The sequence below is a fragment of the Pseudochaenichthys georgianus genome, chromosome 9, assembly GCF_902827115.2.
Source record: "Pseudochaenichthys georgianus chromosome 9, fPseGeo1.2, whole genome shotgun sequence".
In the NCBI taxonomy this organism is placed as follows: Eukaryota; Metazoa; Chordata; class Actinopteri; order Perciformes; family Channichthyidae; genus Pseudochaenichthys; species Pseudochaenichthys georgianus.
The window spans coordinates 35972896-35985565 of record NC_047511.1 but is presented as its reverse complement, the minus strand read 5'-3'; the positions used below and the strand labels follow the sequence as shown (position 1 = coordinate 35985565).

Here is a 12670-nt window from a genome sequence, read left to right as displayed (position 1 = left end):
TTTTTTGGCTTGTGTAACCATTAGCCAATCACCAACCAAGGTAACCCCGCCCACCTTATCACCTGAATCTCCTCCTAGAGCACCATTGTGTTCTTTTTAACCAAATCTCTCTCAGAGGGGCGTGGGGAGTGGCTCCTTATTTTCATCTAAAGTAACAGACAGAGAATCAGCACTTTGGAAACAGGGCTGAAACAGAGGGGATTATGGCCCAAACACTTCAGAGATATGTTTTGTATGTATCTGAGACATCTAATATATTGATGAAACACAGTATAATAGGGGATCTTGAAAGGCATTAACATTTGGAAAACTCTATATTTTGGAGAAACATTAATGCAGAGAGATATCATCATTTCTTATAACTATATTAGTCATCTGTTGTAAACATTTAACAAAAAGGGTTTTTGTGAAATTGACACACACACACACACACACACACACACACACACACACACACACACACACACACACACACACACACACACACACACACACACACACAATCACACGCAGCATAACTGACAGATTACACACCAAAAGTGCTAGTGCACATGACTCAGAGCAGCATACGTGTATCTGAGTCACACCTCACAAAAACAAATGGCCCACAGTCTGCATACATCGAGAGATTTAACTGGAAGCAGCAATGGATTCATTTGACAAGTGTTTGAGGTAAACTAATGGAGTCTGGGTAACCATAACAAAGTAAGTAACACATTGAGATTGCCATGCCACAGTCATACAGAGAAAAGACAGGCACTAAGTCTCCTTTATTAAGAAAGTGGAAAAGAGGAGAGTTTGTCATAAAAAGAGCATACCAGGAGATGCATAAACCTGCTAGTGTGATATTTGTTTCTCCAGATATCATTGACAATTGCACCTTAAACAGAGCTTCAAACTCTGAATCTTAAAAACTAAAAACCGTGAGCAGTAGTCAAGTCTACGCACCTATAATCCAACATTTCAAATCCAAAGAGCTTTACTATCTGTGCAGCAATGGGTTTCACAGAGAAGGGTTTCAAACTGCTTATTGGATATTTCTTGTGACAGCTATTACATCAGAGTTTTGCTTATACTCTTGCCAAACTTGCTATATTGTTATCCGGTAAAGCAGTGAAGACATTCAAATCGATGTGCACTGTCAATCTTGCCAATATAACCCAAGCACTACTAAAAGGACATTAAAAATAGACATGCCAGGATTCATTTATGTGTTTGTTCTCCAACCTGTTGTTGAAATATTTAATACATGTCAATTTTTTCCTGTTTCCTAGCCATACAAGTTTCTCCATTGTATTGCATTGCTACAACAGTGTCAGTAAAATCCATACGAAGACATTGAGTTATTATAATCAGCCGACTGACATTGTTACAAAGTCCCACACATAATTTAAAATTGGCCGTAGACGATGGGGATTAATCGGGGATTAAAGCATCTATCTCAAGCAAGTTTACTGCTGTTTTTAAGTAAATCCTCATGTTGTACTCAATTTTATGGATCTTTATAAAACACCAAGTTTTGAGCAAAATATTGGTATTAACATAAACTGTAACAAAATGGGTTGGAAGATGCAAAACCACTGGCATGGCCATGGTCCTTTTAAAGAGCCTATGACAGCATCCCAACAACTGTTGTGCAATGAAATATTGGGCTACTAGTCATCTCGAACCGTCAGTTTAAAAAAGAAAAAGCGATACCGTTCCGATAAATATCAATAATTTCGAACATCGCGGGGAAATTCCTTAGACTCATTTTGAAGTTTTGGGGGAAGCCGGAAGTGACGTCAATGCGGGAACGCTTCACTGTGCGGCGAGAGAGCCAAACACGGACAAAGTGTGTTGTCATGCGTAGAAATGGTGAATTACTGAGATGAGGCATGTTAATAACGTTTTAATGAAGTTGACTGAAGTATATTCATATTTGTCAGTGCTTTCATGTCAATTCGGCAAACATAAACATAGATGATCGTGGTGAAGATGATGATTACATTAGGATTAAACATCGGTAGTGAGAGCTGCTGAATTTCCTCCCGTCGGATGTGATATAAAAACAAACCGATTATTTTTGTAGTTGTAAACTCAAGTGGATGAAACTACATTTATTAGTGCTTTCATGTCAATTTGGCGAACGTATGATACATTAAATGATCGTGAGGATGATGATTAAAAATCGTTTGTTTGTGCCGGTCTGCATTTCCTGATGAGAAAACAAACCGATGCTTTTTGTAGTTGTAGTACACCAACATGGATTAAATGTGTGTTTTTTTTTACCACAATGTTGGGGAAATTAATGGATAAAATGCACGGATTATTATTATTATTATTATTCCCACTCCGATCGGGACACTAGGTCCACCGTTTCCCCGCAGCGAGGCTCCCCCCGTTGACAGTTTACGTGGGCTGGGTGCAGTGGCGGACTGGTCATCGGGACGAATCCCGATGGGCCGGTACCGAAGTGGGCCGGTCGGATAAGTCACTAGCACATCCCCCATAGGCGGCGCGTGAGGCTCAGGTTTGAGAAGGCTAAATAACTTCTTTTACCTGACGCTGCCCGCCTCCGGCGCCTATAGAAAAGAGATCAACTCAGTGTGCGGAGTTTAAATCTCTCAAGTCATATTACAGGATAAAGGAAATACAGTTTAAACTGCCGTATGCAGAGAAGACGCCGACGTGTCGCACTTATCATTCATATTACATCATCAATCAGATCATCGATCATATAATATCATAATATCCCTTAGCAAAAAAATCTATAAAATCCTATAGAATCTTGTAGAAATCTATAGCATGTTATAGAACATAGTCATATTTGTAAGCCATGCTAAAGAATTCTATAGAATACTATAGAAATATCTAGATCATTCTGTAGAATACTATAAATGTGTACTTTTCTATAAACTTCTATAATTAAAACTATAACAATCTAAAGAATTCTATAGGACAGAACCGACTCATGACATATCTGTAGAAATCTATAGAAATTTGTAGAAATCTATAGCATTCAAAGAAAACATGCATGACATGTTCTCTCTGATGCAACCTATACTAAATTCTATAGAATTCTATAGAATTCTATAAAACTCGTCTTTAAATTGGAATAGAGAAAATCATAGTAATCTACATCATTTTGTGGAACTGAGCTGCTTTGCAAAAGCTGTATGGGTCCCTTTGAAATCTTTACAACTGTATACTGGATTATGTGCCCAATTAAATTATGTAACCTATACATTACATTACATTACATTGCATTTAGCTGACGCTTTTATCCAAAGCGACTTACAATAAGTACATTCGACCAGGAAGACACAACCTTGAAGAAAACAGAATCATATAAGAACATCAGGTTTCAAAGAGCCAATCGTTTCAAGTGCTACTCAACTGGCTATAGATAAGCCAGTCCTTTATTAGTATATAAGTGCTCTGTTAGCAGTTCTTTGTTAGTCATTCTATTGCTCGAAGTGGAGTCGAAAGAGATGAGTGTTCAGTCTGCGCCGGAAGGTGTGTAAGCTTTCTGCGGTCCTGATTTCAATGGGGAGCTCATTCCACCATTTTGGAGCCAGGATAGCAAACCCACGTGTTTTTGCTGATGGGAACTTGGGTCCCCCTCGCAGCGAGGGTGCAGCGAGTCGTTTGGCTGATGCAGAGCGAAGTGCACGTGCTGGGGTGTACGGTTTAACCATGTCCTGGATGTAGGAAGGGCCAGATCCATTCGCAGCATGGTACGCAAGTACCAGTGTCTTGAAGTGAATTCTAGCAGTTACCGGAAGCCAGTGAAGGGAGCGGAGGAGCGGAGTGGTGTGGGAAAATGTAGGAAGGTTGAAGACCAGACGAGCCGCTGCATTCTGAATGAGCTGCAGAGGTCTATACATAACCATATACAACCATACAACATATTGGAATGGAACTCTAAACTGAATGAATGTCACCGTCCTTGTAATCTGATGTAAATGCTCCAGAATTTCTGTGACTGCATCTGTATCTATACATTGATCACTTTTGTTATGTAACTAATTATCTGTTACAACTGGAGATTAAAGCTAAGTGACATATAACCAGAGTTGGGTGTAACGCGTTACTTTGTAACGCGTTACTGTAATAATATTACTTTGTCGGTAACGGAGTAGTGTAACGCGCTACTTTTATAATCCAGTAATCACACTACAGTTACTAACATTGCCCCGACACGCGTTACTTCGTTACTTTCTAAAATCAGTCATAATCAAACCTCAACAAACACCTGCAAAGAACACATGCTAGGTGAAGCTAACGCACATAGCTGTTGTTTATTTATATCACACACACGTAGTTCTTCTTCTCTGTTTTCCGGTTGTTGCTTGTTTTTTTAATGACGAATACACACTACCGCTGCCTGCTGGTAAGGAGAGTTATTGCCACTCACGCATGCGCAGTTCGTACGTGCTCGGCTGAAGTCTGGCTCCAGTGCAACACATGGCCAACACGCAGGAGAACAAGCTGACGCAACAGCGTGAGCAGAGATAGACTGCGCAAAATATACAGATAGCAGGAGACAGAGGACAGCCACGGTTAGATAGCAGGAGACAGAGGACAGCCACGGTCAGATAGCAGGAGACAGAGGACAGCCACGGTCAGATAGCAGGAGACAGAGGACAGCCATGGTCAGATAGGAAAACATTCAGGATCTGGATCAGTCTTATGCGACAATGGAAACTGAACTAAAGAGAATATTTGAAACTTTAGCAGTCTGCGTGATCTGCCTGTAGGGAGGGGCGGGCCGGCCCTGCGAGTAAAGTAACGAGTAAAGTAACGAGTAAAGTAACGAGTAAAGTAACGAATTACTTTATGTAGATAGTAACGAAGTAGTGTAATATATTACTTTTTTTTAAAGTAATATGTAATATATTACTTTTTTTTAGTAACGACCCCATCTCTGCATATAACAATATCTATTGTTAGTGTGAGTCTGTTATAAACAACTCATTGGAGTCTGCAGTACTCTACTCTGTTTTGCAGTCTATTATACACTGTAAAAAAAGATCGTAATTTTACAGGAAATAACTGTAAATGTTTATAGTAATTATCATGTTTTTTTAAATAACTTGCAAAATCCTGTAAAATGGCAGATATTAACTCAAAACATTATTTTCAGTATTTTGACAATAACCACAAATAACGTTTATTTCCTTTTTTTACAGTAAATGTACTATATAATATTTACAGTATTTTTGCACTTTCAGAAAATAAATGCAGATGTACATCAAATAAAAAGTATTATCTGTAATTAAATATGTAACTCGTAATATAAAAGTGTATTACTATTATAAGACTTTAAGATTTTCTTTGTAATTTTAAGGTAATCATAAAACTGTAAAAAAAAAGCATCAACTAAAAAAAACGTAAAATGTAATTAAAACCTTTTTACATACATAATTTTCTCAATATTCGATTGAATCCACCACAAACACAAAATATCCAATGTTGAAACAAAAGTAAATAAATATGTTCTCATTAAATTCCTAACTTACTATATTGTAAACATCTACAGTTGACAATATCATTAAAAAAAAAAAAAATTATAGAAAGTGGAGACATTTCTGCAGGGAGGATCAAGGTTTAAAACACACACTGTTATTTACTCAACAAGTCACAGTTATCCTTGTTTTATTTATGTTGCTGTTTTTTTTTCTCCCATTGGTCAATATACAGTAATAAGCCTTAGTTTTACAGTATAATGTATGGTTTTCGGATTCTGGCCGACAGCCAGAGCTACGGCAATTGAAATAGAATTCAGCCAAAACACGGCAGACAAGTCAGGCATGTTTGGAATGAGTCCACAACACTCCTGATTGGTTAATATAAACGTCATCGAAGAAACCTGCCAATGAGAACTGTCCGCGCCTGTCGTTCACATCTGAAACATCCACGTCAGTTTGAGTGGGTCTCCTCCTGCGAGCTACAGCTGTCTGTATGTCTGCTGCAGGATTTTATGGATTTATATCGGGATCGTTTTACACGTTAAATATGAGCATCGGGACGTCAACAAAGAACAGAAGACTTGAGATCTGGTGAGTCCTGCAACTGTAATGGAGTTAAATATGTATTTAGATAATCCTTAGTTTGTGAATGTTTTTTTTTTTATTTAAGGTTACGATTCTTCTTCTAGTTAGCTGAGTTTCTTCCCGTTAAGTTGGTATTCATCATTAATAGGTTGTTAAATGTTAAGAAGCCCTGACATGCTGTTTCTTGCAAGATGTTGCGCCCGGGAAACCTGGTTTAACAGGTGGCTGCTAACGTTAGCTTACAGTTTATTGCAGTGCTGCCCCCCCCCCCACCCTCTCATCTCCAACACCGGAGAATTACACATAAACATGCAGCGGGGTGTCACAATGTTGTCGCCAAGTTTAATGTAAAGTTTCACAGCTTTCTTATAGCGGAATCTAGTTTGTTAATGTTCAGTAACAGCTTAAATAGCTAACCGCCAACGTTTGGCTAACTTGCTAGTTAGCTCTGCTCTATATATTACAAGCTAACATGACTAGCTAATGTCACACTGTGTGAACTAAAATACTTTTTGTATTACTACATCATACACGCTAGGTCCAAATCACTGCTAAAATTAATTAATTTTGAAAATGTATAGTAAAGAAACACTCAGCCATGCATGAAATAACATAGCAAAAAGAATACGGGTAATGTTTGACCCATGTTGTGCCTTAGAAGTGTAGTGATACAAACATTATTTTTATTCAAAAAGTAAGAAAGGGAAAAATACAAATTGGTGTTGATCCAAAACAGGTTAATTGAGGAATACCTGGAATCCTGAATGGTTAAAGTAATTTATTGCAAAGATATTTACAATTAAAACTAATTCGGGTCACTTTTGACACATGTTGGTTGTATGTTGTTGTGTAACAAAGGGTTAACATGACGGCTGTGATGTTCACTCTTTTGACAGAGCACCAGTGGACAGCGAGGACTATGGAAGAGAAGATGTGATGGCTTTGTGTGGAAAGCTGCTGACGCCAGCCTGTGTCCCTCATCAGTCTCTCCAGGCAGCACCCAGCTATTCTTCCATCTTGGAGATGAAAAGACTTTGATATGTGAGTAATAACTAACTTGTGTCTAACATAGTATTGAATGTGGTTTAGTAAAGTATTTAAAAATACCCCACATTGTACATGTACAGGACAATCAGACCTTGTTCAACAAAGATCATAAGACAATTGTTTTGTCTTTGAAGTACAGCCGCAGCAGAGAGTCTGAGTTTGAAGAAAGCACTAACATTTTATTTAGTGTTGTTTAATCAATCAATATTTACTGGTCTTGAATTTCCTCACTGGATTACAAAATGCTCGAATCTTATTGTACAGGGACATTATGCAGATTTAATCACCTGAAGATGAAAATATAGATTCATCGATATGTACCATTTTAAGGAAATGGACTGTTATGCGGCTTTCACACCAGCGCTTTTCAGTTTCTAGCTCCGAGCGGGAGCTTTTCTGGTTCAGCTCCGGTTTCCCTTTTCATCTCCCGCTCTGTTCACACCGCCCACTGGCGCTCCAGAGCTGCCCCTGCTGCGTCATGACGTCACCGTTTACATCGCTGATTTGCTCCCCAACGGCAGCCATTACGGCGCTCACAACAACAACAACTGCGTCGGGTCGATGATCGTGTTGCTTTTAATCACACGAAGCCAGAATAAATTGAATAACGACTTCTCCAACCTTATACTTTGCTCCAGAGTGCCGTGGTTCATTGTTTATTAATGTGTTTCTGCAGCATTTACCGACAGCTGCAGTGCTGGCTGCTCTTCCACGGGAGTTTATTCTCCCGTTAGCTCCCGGTTAGCTCCCGTTAGCTCGCACTGCAGCGGCCGCTCTAAAGTATTCGCTGTCCGACTCACACAAGCAGCTGATGCATATCCCCAGTTCCCCTTAGCCTAAGTGAATGTGTGTCAGTCTGAATTGACACTGTTTGGTATCACAACGCTGTTATGAAAGTTTCTCTGGTATAAAACGGGTGATGTTAGCATAGCAACCGAAGCGAAACTGACTACTTGCATCCGATAGCTGCAATAATACAAAACAACACGTCTGATGATCGATAACAGTGAACGGATGGTCAAAGTAAGGTACAAATAAACAGAACCACACGAAGCCTGGTTAGTGTTGCCTGACTTTATAAAGTGTGTTTATAGGCACTACTGCTTGTAGGCAGGCATGACAGTCGACCCATGTTCAGGGGAGGTGGCTTTAGTTTCCTGCACGCCTCGACGTAAGAGAGACGTAAGCGACGTCGCCTCTTAGCTCCAAAGCTCTTGCCTCTGGACCGACAATTTTTTGGAGCTGGAAATGAAGCGGATTCCGGAGCTAAGAGCCAGCGCCGCTGCGGTGTGAACAGGAAAACCCGGCGCTTTTCAGGCTCTAGCTGAGCCGGAGCTGAGTAGGCGCTGGTGTGAAAGGGGCATTATTGGTATTGACCGAAGTGCCACAGCTGGAGCTAGGCGCTGCTAATGAAAACTGAAGTGCTCAATTTGTTGGTTTTTCTTTATTATTAAGAATTGAGCAAGCATATCTTCCTCTTCGAAATCCCAGTTGTACTTCGCTAACACGTAGTGCAGGGGTGCCCAACCTTTTTTGAACCGAGAGCTACTTTTAAAGTTGCCAGTCTGCCGAGATCTACCAGTCCAAATAGAGAGGCGTAGCTATTACTGACAGCCTACTACCAGGTAAATACACACTTCTACTTGTATAAAACTGACCTTTGTACGATTAATACTTCATAAAATACTGCAGATCCTTTTATAATTACCTCTTTCTAATCTACACACATACAAGTATTTAACTGAAGTTACACACAGTGTTGTTGATACAGAGTTGGAGTTTATTCACACGTCACATACTACAGCGGGTAATGTTTTCAAGAAACATTGAACAGTGCTGCCACATATGACACAGGGACAAAGAAAAGACTCTGAACCCTTTCTTTGCCATTATATAAAAATAGTGTTGCTACAAAAGTATAAATTAGGCTTACTAATAAGTAGGGGTGTAACGGTACACGTACCCGTACCGAAATTATTCGGTACGGGCCCTTGGGTTCGGTACACGTGTGTACCGAACGAATATAACGTTAAATGTAAAAAATTGAGAACGTGAACAACTTCTTGGAAGTAAGCTCAGGTGCTGCGTCGCAGCATTCAGAGTAATTTCCTCACATTGGGCTCATCGCGTCATAGAGCGAGCAAGTCATTTCATTGGATGAGAGGGCATGCTATGGGAGCTGGTCAGAGGGATGCGTTCAAATTTAGACAGTAATTTGAGGAACTGTCGAAAATTAATGGCGAACGCAGATAAAGTTGAGCTCGAAAATCCTCCAGCATCATTGAAGTCTCCGGTTTGGGAACATTTTGGTTTCGCAGTTACGTACAAGGATGACGGACAAAGACAGGTGGAGCAAACCAAAGCTGTTTGTCGGCATTGTTCGACTAACATTGGTTACGCGGCTGGCAATACATCAAACTTGCACACTCTTGAAAAGGCATCACCCGAACGTGAATATAACCGGCACCAAAAGAAAAAAGACTGAAGTGCAAACCCAACTCCCTCTAGCATGTAAGCCTCCACCACTCGCAAAAAGTTCAGACCGAGCCAAAGCTATTACAAACGCTAAATATCCTTATGTTGCCATGTTAGCAAAGCGCTACCTGGCTGTATCTGCTACCTCTGTCCCTAGCGAGAGGGTGTTCTCCACAGCAGGAGACATTGTTAGTGCCAGCAGATCTGCCCTTTCGGCAAGCAATGTGGACAAGTACATCTTTCTTTAAACAACATGAAAATACAATGACAAGCAAGTCCTAATGTCAAGCTGGCTGCTTAGGTACTAGTGCAGTACAGTTCAAATACAGATAATTTCAGTTCATCGAAATGCTGCACCTTAATGTTCATTTGATTATATTTTGTATTTATTTGAGTGAATATTCACAGTTTTAATAATAATTAAAAACCCAAAACTAATAGTTTATGTTTTGTGAGTACTTGTACAGTAAAGTTCAAATACAGATTATTTCAGTTCATCGAAATGCTGTACCTTAATGTTTATTTTATTATATTTTGTATTTATTTGAGTGAATACATTATTCACAGTTTAATAATAATAAAAAAAAATATATATATATATATGTTTTGTTTTGTGAAAAAAAATTCTGCTGTACCGAAAACGAACCGAACCGTGACCAAAAAAACCGAGGTACGTACCGAACCGAAATGTTTGTGAACCGTTACACCCCTACTAATAAGACAACTCAGATCTGAAGCTACACAGGAATCTGCTGCCAAAGTGCAATAAAAAAGACAAAATTAATAGAATCAAACCCTTTTTTTGTTACATATTAGTAGATTATAAAAAGAAATGCCTTTTAAAATAGGATGCAAGCAACACTAGTCTCTTAACCTGAATTGATAATAGACTATAATCAATTTAAATTTGCATTCTTATACCATTTTGTACAATAATTATAATTAATAAGTTCAAACAAACTCAAACTCACAGCTGATTAATAACGGTATCTAACTTGAGTTTTTATTATATCAAAAACCTGTTGAAATGCTGCTGTTATTTTTATTACGCATCGGCAGCCTCCAGGAATGCGTCTTTCACAACTTCGCCGTCTTTGGAAGACTTCATGTGTTTCGCAAGAACGTGACTGACACGATAAGATGCTATGGTAGCAGCCTTGCTCTTGTTGTTGGGCCTGGTGAAAATGGACTGCTGTGCATTTAGCGGTCCTTTCAGGCCCCTCCCCTTTTGGAGCGTAGGGCAGAATTAGGAGGGAATTCCGTCTCGTAGCGTTTGGGCACTGTTTTGAAATGCCGCTCCTAAATTACCCTTCTTCGATAAAGCCACGCTCACATTGCAGATGAGACAGATGGACTTTGAATTGGAATAGATACACAAATAATCATCCTCCCACTCGGAGTGAAAATTATATATGTTTTGCTTCTGCCATGATTTGCGGTCTTGTGTGTGTGCGGACTGTCTGGTGTTGACATGGTGTTGACACGGACAACGTTAGCGAACTAGTGCACTGCCCACCAGCCACGCCCCGACACATGGGGTCACACCGGCCAATCACAAAGCTTTGATGCGTTCAAGTGCATTAATCTGGCACAGGAAGATTATGTTATAGGACATTAACGATACAACTGAATATTGTTGTTCTATTTTTAGACACATCTCGCGATCGACTGGGAATCTCCCCGATCGCGATCGACTGGTTGGGCACCCCTGACGTAGTGCCTGGGAGGGTGTGTTTGATTGTTCCCACCCTTACCTCACTTATGGACTAGGTCATGTTAGACAAGCAATCCAGTGGTTAGTTTTAGGGTCACCTCCATTGTTTTATTTATTCACTTTAAGAGAAAGGGATTTCAGAAACAAGTCTCACAAGTTTGTCTCGAGGTAAAATTAACAAAAGCTAACTGTTGTTAGACTATGTTCCCCCCTTCTAAACTTATGAAATAATCAATGCCCTGATAATAACATCCATCATTATGGTTTACTAATAGTTATCACTTCACTTCCTCCTCCAGCACCTGGACACAGCAGGAACCTATGCCAGGATCCTGTTTGTGGACTTCAGCTCTGCCTTCAACACAATCCATCAGGACCAGAACCTCTCCATCAGGACCAGAACCTCTCTCCATCAGGACCAGAACCTCTCTCCATCAGGACCAAAACCTCTCTCCATCAGGACCAGAACCTCTCGGCACCTCAACAAGGCCCGCCCCCCCCACTGACACTTTACCTCAGCCACAACGCAGACTCTGCATGGAGATCACAGGATGGTAAATAATGCAATGTTTAAATATTGCTTACTGCCCATATTTTATATTCTATAATTTATTGCATTCTATTTCTTAATATAGTTCGCTATCTGTGTAGTTTTTAAAAAAAATTATTTGTATGTACGACACCTCCTCATACGTGTGAACATACCTGGCAATAAACCCGTTTCTAATTCTGATCTTTTTGTCCTCTAGGTTGCACTGCCACGTCTACAGTAGCACAGAATGGACAGAGGCAACATGATTTGGCCTCAAGTTTTTTCCAGCCAATATACATTATCCTACAAACTTGGGATAGGAGGGTGAGTGAACAAGTTATCCATTGGTTGGAACCTACATCCCCATTGTTAGACGTACTAAATCCTGCACACTGCTCCTTCAAATTGACAATGTGAACATATGTCGCCATTTTGCCATTTCTGTTATTTTCAGTTGAGAATGTTTCAAAGTAATCTTAAAAAATTCAACTTACTTTTTGTTTCTACTGTTTATAAATTATGTTTAAATATGAAATGCTGTATTCATTAGTTGTACTATAATTCTACAAATATTTTTAAGTTTTCAGAGTAATTGTTTCCTACAGAACATTTTGTGATGTCATTTTGTGATGTTGTTGTTTGATTGCAATATGTTAGAAAAAAGTGTAAAATAACAGTATTCTAGCTCTTTAGGTTCTGTATTTATTTTAGTGTTTGATCTAATCTAATAAAAGAAAATGTAAAAAACTGTTTTTCTCATCAGAACTTTATTTAAGGTATTTTAATGTAACATTTTAAGACAATGGATTTTGAAAAGAGAGGAAAGTTTCCTCTAAAATCTTTAAGGACAATTTCTGTATACTA

General features: G+C 39.4%; 1 long non-coding RNA gene across 1 annotated transcript; it reads left to right on the top strand.

Moving 5' to 3' along the window:
* The first annotated feature begins 5913 nt into the window (after nucleotides 1-5913).
* LOC139434435 (uncharacterized) lies at nucleotides 5914-12228 on the top strand. The gene is made up of 4 exons (XR_011643786.1): nucleotides 5914-6044; nucleotides 6935-7079; nucleotides 11574-11828; nucleotides 12024-12228. It is a non-coding gene; the product is annotated as an uncharacterized lncRNA (long non-coding RNA).
* Nucleotides 12229-12670: the final 442 nt, after the last annotated feature.